We start from the raw sequence: 12,632 nt of genomic DNA, 5'->3' as shown, positions 1-12,632 counted from the left end.
TAATGTTCTTCTGAACGTGTTGCACATATATTACATTTAAATCTCAGGGTGGATACATTATTTTTTTCAATGAATAAAATCATGTACAAGTCACTCAGAATTAATTTTAAAAGTGTTTATTTTATTGTATTATTTTGTCTTTTTTTTGTTATTTGTAAGGACACTATATCATCTCATTAGAACTGATCTGCATGCAGTGAAAACTGCAAAATCCAGGGTGGAAGGTTTGAATAAATGCCCTGGAGCTCGCCTCACTTTCCCTTCCCAGCTTAACCTGGTGGATACACAAGAAGCACAATAAGAACTAGGGTTTATAGTTGACATTGAACATTTACAAACATTAAGAATAATTTCTCAGCTCTGTAGGTCCATGCCATGCAAGTGAATGGTGTCCATAACTTTTAAACTCCAAGGGATGACATAAGTAAATTAGATTTTTAGTTTTTCTTTAGACTAACAACTAGTTTATCCATCACCAATTTACACAAAACGTACCAGGTGTGCAGCATTTGTACTCAAACCCACACTCCAAACAAGTGGAGATTGAGTACATCCTCCAGAAGAGCTGTTTGTAGTGAGACGACTTATTTTTCCAGCATGCAACACCTGAGGTGAAAAAAAATGAGAACATAATATTTAACATTATCAATGATGTTCTTGTTTTGCGTTTTATTTTTTAATGTCACTATTTACTTTCTAGCCATAAGAAGTGTGCCTGATTCTTGAAATTGTCATCCCCAACTATGTCCCTGAACCTTGAGCAAGCCAATGACAGGGGCATGTAGGCAGCATCTCCTTCTTGAAGAACAACTTCAAGAAGTATGTTCTTCAGCAACGCTCCTGATAACTGAAAAGATAGCAACAGTTAGCACAGGCCGTTAAAAAATGTTAAAAAGCACATTATATAACATTATTCAACTACCTTGAAGATGAAGCATGATGGCGGGTCATCTTCTTTTAACAGCTCATGCTTTAATTACTACCGCCCCGTGGCACTGACATCCATCATCATGAAGTGCTTTGAGCGGCTTGTCATGTCACACATCAAATCCATTCTTCCCCCCACCCTGGACCCGTTCCAGTTTGCATACCGTGCCAAACGGTCGACAGAGGATGCAATCTGCTCTACACTCCACCCAGCCCTCACCCATCTGGAAAAAAGAGACTCATATGTGAGATTACTGTTTATAGACTTTAGTTCTGCATTCAACACAATAATACCACAACAACTAATCTGCAAGCTTGACAAACTGGGACTCAGTACTTATCTCTGCAACTGGCTACTGGACTTCCTCTGCCAGAGGCCTCAAGTGGTACGTGTTGGAAACAACATCTCAAGCTGCATCACACTGAGCACGGGGGCCCCTCAAGGCTGCGTGCTCAGTCCGCTGCTCTTCACCCTGCTGACGCATGACTGCACTGCAAATTACAGCGACAACCATATAGTGAAATTTGCTGATGACACTACTCTAGTGGGTCTTATCACCAAGGGCGACGAGACCAAATACAGGTTGGAGATCGAACTTCTGACCACGTGGTGCAGGGACAACAACCTCCTGCTGAATGTCAGCAAAACTAAGGAGATTGTTGTTGATTTCCGGAGAGGCCACACCCAACACCTGCCACTGACCATTAACGGTGCTGTGGTGGAAAGAGTGAGAAGCACGAAATTCCTGGGGGTTCACATCAGTGAAGACCTCTCCTGGACCACCAACACTGCATCACTGGCAAAGAGGGCTCAGTGCCGCCTGTACTTCCTGCGGAAACTCAGGCGGGTAGGTGCTCCACCAGCCATCATGATCACATTCTACCGAGGCACCATTGAGAGCATCCTCTCCAGCTGTGTTGCTGTGTGGGGCGGAAGCTGTACTGACTACAACAGAAAGGCCCTGCAGCGCATAGTGAACACAGCTGGAAGGATAATTGGTGCCTCACTCCCAATCCCCTCCCTGAAGGATATTTACACCGCCCACCTCACTCGCAAAGCCATCACAATTGTGAGTGATGCAAGCCCCCCCGCTCACAATTTGTTTGAGCAACTGCCCTCTGGTAAGAGGTACAGAAGCCTGCGTGCCCGCACCACCAGACTCACCAACAGCTTCATACACCAGGCTGTTAGGATGCTGAACTCTCTTCCCCTTCTCCCCCCAGTTACATAACATCCTTTGGACTTGCGTTGCTGTTGCTGTCCTGTTTGTCCTGAAAACTGACTTTTGCACTATTACTATTATTATATTGACTGTATGCATAAATTGCACATTGCACACTGGAACAACAGACTTTTTGCACAACAGACTTTTTGCACTATTTGCACTTTTGCACTATTATATTGACTGTAGGCATACAGTATATTGTCTGTACACCGTGGGATGGAGGAAAAACGTAATTTCGATCTCTTGTATGTCTTGACATGTGAAGAAATTGACAATAAAGCTGACTTTGACTTTGACTTTAAAGAAAAATATAAGTGGATTAAAATTGTTCTATGATACACATTTTAAATCAGCATTAAAATTGATTATGCACACCTTGCTAAAAACAGAGGGCACAACTGGGGTTGGGTCTGCTAAAATGAAGTAATTTAAAATTAGCTGATCAATATTATAGTTACATAATTTGAAACCCAGCATAGTATATGTATTTTGTTTCATATAAAAAAGTTCTTACTTTCATATCCAAGTTCAGTTTTTTTTCTTCCCATAGGTTAAAAAAGTTCCATAAAAAAAGTGATAAATTATCCATTAATTTTTTTAATTTGACAAAAAAATATCAGCAAAATATAAAAAGTTGACAATACCAGCTACAACAGCTCGTTTTCTCTTTCTCCCATGTCTTCCACAATTTGATTGTCATGCAACAAAAACAAATAAAGTTAGCAATAGAACAAGTACAATATCAAAATTAATTGAATGCAAGGATGCATTACATTGATCACAAATTACAGTAAAGACTTTTGTAAAAAAAAAAAATCGAATTAATGGTCCAATTTTAAATATTTAAAAAAAAATCTTATTCACCAATGAATACAACAACATTTCAAAATCTTGCCAACCCATAATAGTATTAAGAACATATATTAAAGGAGTTTGATAGAGCAAGTAGTGTTTACACCTGCTGATTTTTATCATCACTGAAACACTTTGCTACTCCTTTTCACTCCAAGGGTCTGCAGAATATATTTTTACTGAAATAGTGTTATGAGCGAGTCACTAAATCATTCCGTTCCATGACTTCCCAAAACAGTTTACAGAGTGAACAAGATTTCTTCACTTCTTTAAGGGTTTCTTAAAAACACCACGTGTTAAAAGTACAGCTAATTTTTTCACACTTACTCTAAAGAGAAATTTTCAAGCAAGATGGCACACCACCATTGTCTTATGTTCTTCATGTTCAGCTGTGTACATAAAGTAATGAATTATTATAATTTTAAATTATATTAAAATGCATATAGCTACAAAAAATAAATACTTACTTCAGTGAAGTCAAACTTCTGTCCCAGAACAACATACAGTGCATACTATAATATGCAAAGAAACAAAAAAAGTGAAATGGGTAAAAGCAATTGATTACACCTCGATGTTCCTCATTTACATATTCTGTACTTGCCATCAAGACAAACACTCCACAGTTATTTGACAGCCTTTGTCTTGCATTGTCCTAGTAATGAAATCAAACACACCATAAATTATTAATGGATATGATAAACACACAACAACTTGTAAATTAAGAACTTTATACATTACAGCAGAAGCTGTGTTCATAGTCATGTGGGACATCAAAAAAAAAAGAAAAATTTTTTTTTCCCACCGTAATGTCATTTAGGACAGTCTCCGACCATAGTCCTGGTGCAATTTTGTGGGCAAGCTCTCAATATGAACAATGAATAAAGATGAGCAAAAATATTGTTCTTTAAGGAAATACCAGTGCCAGGCCGTGTGTGTGGCTACCTGGCTAGATTAATGGAACTAAGAGGAATTTTGCTACGACGCTTACTTGCAAGCATGGAAATTAATTTTGAACAGTTGGGTTGGAAAAATTTGAATGAACGAATGAACAAACAGTAAGTTAAATAAGATTTTTAAAAAAATGTATGGTCTAAAACTGAACTAACATACAATTTGACGTCAACATGAAATCCAAATTGACTCAGTTGTACTTTTCTTGCTGTGCGAGACTGATCAATGCACATGTACAGAATGGATATTAGCAGAATAGATATTATATTCACATAGATGTTATAGATATACACACACAAGTTTAACTTGCATAAAAAAGTACATTAAGTTGGTGTACATGTACATGTTCACCTTAGTAAAACATAGTAACAATAATTCATTCCTTGAAAGTTATGTTATAAGTGGAACAAAAACAAACAAGCAGTTTGGTTTCAAACAGAACTACCACACTGCTGTTGTGAACATTTGAAGGACCTGTATAATTGAATGTATCTGGCATCACTTAAACCAGAGCCACAGAGCGAGTCAAGAAAGAACAGTTGTCTTTGCTTTGGCTTCATAATCTGAAAAATGTCCGAGAACACTTTTACCTATTATTGTGCAACAAACTTTTCAATAAGACAACTTTAAATGGATTGAAAAAATTGTTAAAAAAAAAACAAAAAAACTTTTGTTCACATAAAAATATAACTTTAAATTATAATTTAACCTGTTAGCCTGCACTCCCACTTTTGAGAAATCCCAAGAAATGGCATACCGGGACTAAAACAGATACAGTTCATGAACCATTTGCACTAAAAGCATAAGTATGGTTTAATTTGAAATATTAACAGCAATCATCCAATGACATTGTTCCCAAGTTAAAAGGCCTGGGCCCGTATTCATAAAGAATCTTAATGCAAAAAGTAGCTCCTAGTGACAAAATTCTAAGAAAATTCTTAGAAATGTGGGCGTTTACTCTTAAAATTAAAGAAAAAATCCTAGTAAAGAACAAAGTAATTCAGAAAGCATCTTAACCCTTAAAAGAGTTCTTAAGGTCAAAATTGTTAGGAGTACGGACGAGGACATTTAAGAGGCTTAAGAGTTACTTTAGCAGAGGAGAAAATGGCAGAAAGACGAAGAGGGAGAAGAAATGCATTGCAGACAAAAGATGACAGTGAGTTAATAAACCACTATAGATTAGATCGTGCAGGGATCATGTTTGTGACCAATTTTATTAGAGACACAATAACATCTCCGACACAGCGCAGGAATGGCATAGTGCCAGAAATTAAATCACTACTGTACATTAAGATATTTGGCAGCTGGGAAGATGCATCAATGTAGCAGTGATGATTTGGGTCTGTCACAACCATCTGTAAGCAGAGTGATCACAAACAATTACAGCACTTTCAGAACCTCTTATTGTGTCGCAGTTCATTTAGTTTCCACTGGACATTCTGACCTTGCAGGCTAAAAAAAATGCATTTATGAATATAGCAGGCTTCCGCACAAGCAGAGGGAATGAACCGTAAATAATTTATTATTAACCGCTATAAGCTCCCACGTCTGCTTCTGTGCTGTGACACCCGGCCTGATTTTCCTTTAAGGATGGCCTTGTCTTCATCCACTAACTGGGCTGTTCCTCTGTCCAGTTGAGCTTTCTTGTCCTTCCTGTTTTTTTATTCCATGTTTGCTACATTAAAACCAACATTCAAACCACCACTTAAATGGACAGTGGAACGATTTTTATCATTCTAATCCAATTATAGAAAATTAACAGAATGGTAAATAAAAAAAGGATTTATACACATATATAATGTGTGTGTGTGTATGAGAATGGTCAAATAGGAAAAATTACGCATGTAATTTCAAAGTGAAGGCTTAGAATAGACCCTATACATAAAATCACTCTTTTTTTCCTTCTTGGACAACCAACCAATCACAGTCTTCACAGTACCGCTGCTAGACATTTTGGTGCCCTAAGCATAATTCCTTTATGGTGCCCCCCGCCCCCGGGAAAAAAAAACGTTTATTTTTGCCGGTTTAACTTTAACTTTTTAACGCGCAATCCAACGGAACACTGAGGCGGCGGCGGCACCATCGTTACTTTCTAGAGCAATTAAATACTCTTGTTCCGCCTGTCTTGTTATATACATCCCTAAAAAGTGCCTAATAATATTTCTATAATGAAATAATATCAGCACTATAATTATTATGACTATGATCTGATGATTGATTTTTCATTAGGCTATTTTGGGTGCCCCCCTCAGCACTTGGTGCCCTACGCACAGCGCGTGATGCGCGTGGTGGGAGCGGCGGCGCTGGTCTTCAAAAGATTGTGTCATACATAGCAACGGGGTCAGCCCCGCCTCCTCACTAAGATAAAAGTTTTTGTCTTCTCCTTACTCAGAGTTGCTCTCAGATCGGTCCCGAATCGCTCTTAAGCTAAGACTCCTACGTCAAAGATTTCAGCTAAATTAAGAGTTTTCTGAGAGGATTCTTAGAATCTTTATGAATACGGGCACTGGTTTCCAAGATGGAAGTAAACTGACATCTTTGTTGCAAATGTCCACCTTTAAAGAATAATTTACCCACGCACAAAGTGTTATAAATCTTTAAAGACACAGGTATACAGGTGCTGGTCATATAATTAGAATATCATCAAAAAGTTGATTTATTTCAATACTTCCATTCAAAAAGTGAAATTTGAATATTATATTCATTCATTACACAGAGACTGATATATTTCAAATGTTTGTTTCATTTAATTGTGATGATTAAAACTGACAACTAATGAAAATCCCAAATTCAGTATCTCAGAAAGTTAGAATATTTCTTAAGACCTACACAAAAAAAGGATTTTTAGAAATGTTGGCCAACTGAAAAGTATGAACATGAAAAGTATGAGCATGTACAGCACTCAATACTTAGTTGGGGCTCCTTTTAGCCTGAATTACTGCAGCAATGCGGCGTGGCATGGAGTCGGTCAGTCTGTGGCACTGCTCAGGTGTTATGAGAGCCCAGGTTGCTCTGATAGTGGCCTTCAGCTCTTCTACATTGTTGGGTCTGGCGTATCGCATCTTCCTCTTCACAATACCCCATAGATTTTCTATAGGGTTTAGGTCAGGTGAGTTTGCTGGCCAATTAAGAACAGGTATACCATGGTCCTTAAACCAGGTACTGGTAGTATGGGATCAATATCCCGCTAAATGTAGGCTATGCGGCCACGGATCAAAATATAATAAGCGTGAATCAAAAAATAACAAGCATGAAAAAAAAAAACTTTAAACAAATTAAAAATATTTTTTACAAAACTTAAACTTGTGTTCATGCTTTCTTTAAAATTATGTTTTCCTTGGTTTTATTACTCTGTACTTTGCGCTGTCTTTCATTTTCTGCTCATAATTTATTTTTTTGTATGCTTGTGCTGTTTTTCTCTTCGCTCTTCTTTCCATGTTCTGCGCTTGCTCTTCCAAATGTTGCAGTACGAGTTTCATGTAAATTAGGGCAGGCTTAAGCGTCACCATTGGTCCACTAGTTCTAGATTGACAGCTCCTCCTCTAGCCAATCAAATGAAGAGGGGAGTTGACGTCACTCCAATGCGACGCGCTACAGTAGGCTAATAAATAAATAAATAATGTTGCAAATGCGGTTGTTTCAACACTTATAATGTGGCAAATGTGGTTGTTTGTGTATATGGCAAAAAGTATCGAATCAGTTGCCATCGACATCTTCTGGAAAGTAAAAGTTTCACACCACGCCCTCCTACCCAGCATACCTAGTTTGTCTAGTGGGGAAAAAAAAGGTGAATTTGCTGTTACTCCTATTATTTCTGGAATTTGTTCATTTACAGGGTCTAACCAATTCAACCATAACCAGTAAAGTTAGCTTTTATATATGAATTGTATTTTGAACTCAATTCCTAATTAGGAAAAAGGCTTGTTGTAGAGTCTGATCTGTAAAACTGATGGTTTCTGCTCTTGGTGTTTCTGCAAAGACGGAGACAGTGATGGAGGGAGATTCTGTTACTCTACACACTAATCTTTCTGAAATACGGAACGATGATACCATACTGTGGCTGTTTGGACCTAAAGACTCTGTCATATCTCAAATAACAAGAAAGGGCGACTTGAATTTATTTCACCGATGATGAGAGATTCAGACGCAGATTACAGGTGGACCAAAACACTGGATCTCTCAACGTCAGAAACACCAGAAACAGACATTCAGGAAAATATACACTCTCCATCTCTAGAGAAAAGACTACCATAAAGATATTTAATGTTACTATCTTTGGTGAGTATCTCAAGTCTTACAATGTAGGCCTAACAATGATCCGGTTTGGATTAGCACTGTCTGTGTATTAATTAGATCCTTCTATTATTTATAATAAACCATCTCAGACACCACAAGAGACATCAAATATGTGACATGTAGCCTATTATAAAACATGGTTACACTTTATTTTAAGGTGATGTTGTTACATTGTTATATGTAAGTATCATGAGTAATATGAATGAACATGCACTTACTCTAGAGTTTGGTTTAGGGTTTAGTTAATTGCAATTTTGCACAATTTACTGTTATTACTATAGTAACCACAATAGTAACGTGTAACCATATCACCTTAAGATAAAGTGTTACCTAAAACATTTTTTAAGAGTGACCCACTCATTTTTACTCACATGAAATAACTTAATTTATAAGGTCTATATTTACGCACACATATTATATGTGAATCAGTTAACTCAAACTGAGACAGTAATATGATGTTTCTTTCTGTGTCACATGACAGTGTGATCTGTTATCTGTCAACACGTCAGTGTTTATGATCTTATGTACTATACGAGCAGAAATATGCTTTTTATTAGCTTAATTATTAACACTTATCTTCAACAATTAAAAGCTGTAAATGTCTGAAATGATGGTTATATATAAATTACAATGAATTTAAATTACTCTTTCCAGATACAGAGTAAATGATTGAGATTGATGATGAGAAACTGTTTCTGCTTGTTTCCAGGTGTGGTTGGTAAGACGGATGAAGTGAAGTCAGAGTCAGTGATGGAGGGAGATTCTGTCACTCTAAAGGCTGATGTTGAAGTACAGAGAGATGATCTGATCGTGTGGTTTGGAGATGAAGGAATTCTCCTGGCTAAAATTGATGTGGAAACTAAAGAAACCTCATTAAACGATGCTGATGAGAGATTCAGAGACCGACTGAAACTGGATCAACAAACTGGATCTCTGACCATCAAGAACACCAGAACCGAACACACTGGACTTTATGAACTACAGATCAGAGCCCCGAGAGCTCACAGCTATTCCTTCTTTCTGTCAATGGTGAGTAACTCTGAGTCTGTAAAGAGTCAGTCTTTCAATGTAATAATGATGACATAAGGTATAATTAGATCAGAAACTTATATAAATGTACATTTTAGTGTTATCGTTATGTTCCCGATAAGAAAATTTGGCCGATATATTAAAGCCAATAAATTATGTATTATTTCCTTCAGCTGAGACACCTCACATGTGCACTGGTCGCCATGATGGTTTTGAATTGCATGATTTATAGCCACACCTTACAGTAAATCACCTGTAACTCAGGGACAAACACATAGTCAGACTTACTCAGACTTCACACAACACATTACAATCTTGAATCATGATAAATTATAATTCACAGCAGAGCAGCGTATATTTGAAGACATTCTGGGTCATCTCACTGTAATATTTATGCTGTGTGAACAATATATATTCAATATCGAGCACCTGCAGAGACACAGAACATGAAATATGTCATACACAACATGAAATATATCATACACAACATGACATATGTCATACACAACATGAAATATGTCATACACAACATGAAATATGTCATACACAACATGAAATATATCATACACAACATGAAATATGTCATACACAACATGAAATATGTTAGAAAATCATCATGCTAACTAATTGTGGGAAATGAAGTCTTCTCTCATAATAATATGATTTATAGAGAGAAAGCTAATTGAACTAAATCCGATAAAAAAATCACACTGTGCCCAATTCTTTAGCTGTTTCAGATCCGGGTCTGTCTCCAGGTGTTGTAGTAGGGATTGTTGTTGCAGTTTTGCTGGTGGCTGCAGCTTTACCTGCTGTTGTGATTTACTATCGCCGCAAGATCTCTCAACTACTTGGTGAGTAAACAAATGGGTTACTATTACAGCGAATACAGCAGGACAAAAAAACATGTGCTTTATTATGCTACAGTAGATCAGTATTTAAAGGTTTCTGCTTCATTGATCATGCTGCAATAATTAATGAAGTCTTATTATCAGAATTAAGAGGAAAATACCACAGATCCATAATGCTTAGTTCAATGTACGTGAATTTTTCAAGATCGGATGGGCATATTGCTGGTCTGCATTTATGAATTTTAACCCCATAGCTGAATTTGTGTTCAGATATTAAACACCACTCTGTTACAGAAACTCTGAAACATGAGAACATCTTCCACCACATCTGAATGTTTGTTTATGACAAGCTTTTCTTCAAAACTTAAAGTCCCCCTGTAGTCAATAATTGAATTCCTTAAAACTCTTGATCATCAAAATGATATATTGTAGCGTTTTTTCCTGTGATTTTTTTTCATGCCTTAAAATAACTTGAATGTAACTATTAGGGATGAGCGAGTACAGCATTATCTGTATCTGTATCTGTATCTGTTAACCATATGAATTATCTGTATCTGTATCTGTACTCGGACTGGGCGGGGCCTAAACCGGAAGTGGGTGGGATTTAACCCGGAAGTGGGTCGGGTTGTCTTGAAATGGGCGGGGCTTTAACGGGTATGTTATTTTAAGCATGCAATTGATATGGGTTGATCAGAAATTGTTATATTTATTGCTGACTAGAAAACTATATTTACATGACCGCATCAGCATTGAGCTTTAGATCAATGTTTTTTTTGATCACGATAACAAACGAACTATATACAGAACAAGTTTTGCAATAATGAATACAACACATGTGGTTGTAATTATTAAGTAAAATGTAATGAACAAGAGTTTTCATACTCAACATAACTTTCTTTTTTTACCTTTTAATTTTTTTAAGAGTGTGAATTTTTTTTGTTCTTTTTTTATTTTTATTTCCACACCAGGTGTGTGTGTGTGTGTGAGTAAGAGAGAGAGAGAGAGAGAGAGAGAGAGAGAGAAAGAGAGAGGGGGGGTCGGGGGACTGTGTTCTACGAATCAAATAGTCCAACGCTGTTTTTCAGATCTGCATTGACTTTAATGAAGACCAGTTGTTCCACATGGCTAGGGTCTAAGTTTGCACGTTGTGGACTGACCACATTTCCAGCTGTGCTAAAAACACGCTCAGACTGGACACTTGTAGGTGGACAACTGAGATGCTGCAGTGCAAAGCGTGTAAGATTGGGCCAGCACTGAAGCTTGCCTGACCAGTATTTCACTGGGTCATCGGTAAGGCTGATGTCCCCATCTGCCAGGTAGGCCTCCACATCACCTGATGGTAAATGTGTCCTCATTGGAATAGCCGATTTCTTTTTCTGCAGGAAAGACAAGACTGAAGTGCTGCTGGTGGCAGGTGTCTCTTCTGTGTTTCTTGCAGGTGTAGCCACAGGGTCACAGAGCTCCATCCTGAGGAGTAATGTCCTCTTCAGTGTCTCCACATCAACATTGTTTGGAAAACAGCTGTCCTTATATCTGGGGTCAAGGAGAGTGGCAAGCAGAAATGTGGAGTTTGCAAAAATTGGTTCAAAACGCCATTTTAGTTCTTTGCTCAGATTGGCTGCCAGTTTCCTTGCTGCTGTGCCTAACCTTTCCCTGGACTCAGCCGCAACATCTTGGCCCAGCCCCACTGTGGCATCCTGATCATCATCACCAGCCATGAACTGATCAGATTCATCCTCAGATTCCTCACCAGCATGCAGTGACCTGATGATGGAGCACAGGCCATGCAGGAGGGGGATGACCTCAGAGATGGAGGCGCTGTGTTTTGAGAGCGCCCGTGTGACCTCCTCAAAAGGAATAAGAACAGTGAGCATGTCTGATGCTAACCCCCACTCATTTGGATAGATGATTGTTGGAGCTTTACCCATGTTAGACTCCTGTGTCATAATCTGCACAGGCCTGCGCTGCTCCACCAGCCGCTGGAGCATGTAGAACGTATAGTTCCACCTTGTTTTTACATCTGTTATGAGCGTGTGCTGGGGGAGGTTCAACTGTGTTTGCAGCTCATGTAGTCTGTTGCTGGCTTTGCTTGAGCGATGAACATGGCCAGATATGCTCCTGGCTTTGGAGAGAAGGGATGTCACAACCCTGTCCTTCTCCAGTGCTTTGATCACCACCAAGTGAAGCGTATGGGACACGCAACGGATGTGCCCATATTCAGTCAAAGCTTTCACCATGTTCGCTGCATTATCTGAAACAACAAACCGTATTGTGACAGACTGACCAACAGACTCTTCCCACTCTCTCATCTTTTCCTTAAGGCAGCACAGAATGTTGTTTGATGTGTGCTCAATGTCCAGCACACCAACATTTAGCAGCCCTGCTTTCCTCTGTACTGAAGCTTCCCCTACACGTTCACACCAGTGCCCAGTAAGACAGAGATATGCATGTGCGTTGTGATTGCTGGTCCAGAGATCTGTAGTGAGGTTGATGACACCTCCTT

At 38.3% G+C, this 12,632-nt stretch overlaps 1 long non-coding RNA gene and 1 pseudogene across 2 annotated transcripts; one reads left to right on the top strand and one right to left on the bottom strand.

Moving 5' to 3' along the window:
• Nucleotides 1-227: 227 nt before the first annotated feature.
• Nucleotides 228-973, bottom strand: LOC143735571 (uncharacterized). The gene is made up of 4 exons (XR_013203232.1): nt 923-973; nt 694-847; nt 496-606; nt 228-274 (listed from the first exon to the last, which is right to left on the bottom strand). It is a non-coding gene; the product is annotated as an uncharacterized LOC143735571 (long non-coding RNA).
• Nucleotides 974-7,099: 6,126 nt separating this feature from the next.
• Nucleotides 7,100-10,461, top strand: LOC143736333 (uncharacterized; annotated as a pseudogene). The gene is made up of 5 exons (XR_013203412.1): nt 7,100-7,115; nt 8,076-8,234; nt 8,962-9,281; nt 10,010-10,132; nt 10,424-10,461. The product of XR_013203412.1 is annotated as an uncharacterized LOC143736333 (transcript).
• Nucleotides 10,462-12,632: the final 2,171 nt, after the last annotated feature.

Source organism: Siphateles boraxobius, unplaced genomic scaffold, assembly GCF_051911475.1.
Source record: "Siphateles boraxobius isolate OS27281-9 unplaced genomic scaffold, OSU_SipBor_1 13, whole genome shotgun sequence".
NCBI classification, from domain to species: domain Eukaryota; kingdom Metazoa; phylum Chordata; class Actinopteri; order Cypriniformes; family Leuciscidae; genus Siphateles; species Siphateles boraxobius.
This window is presented reverse-complemented; position numbering and strand designations above follow the sequence as displayed.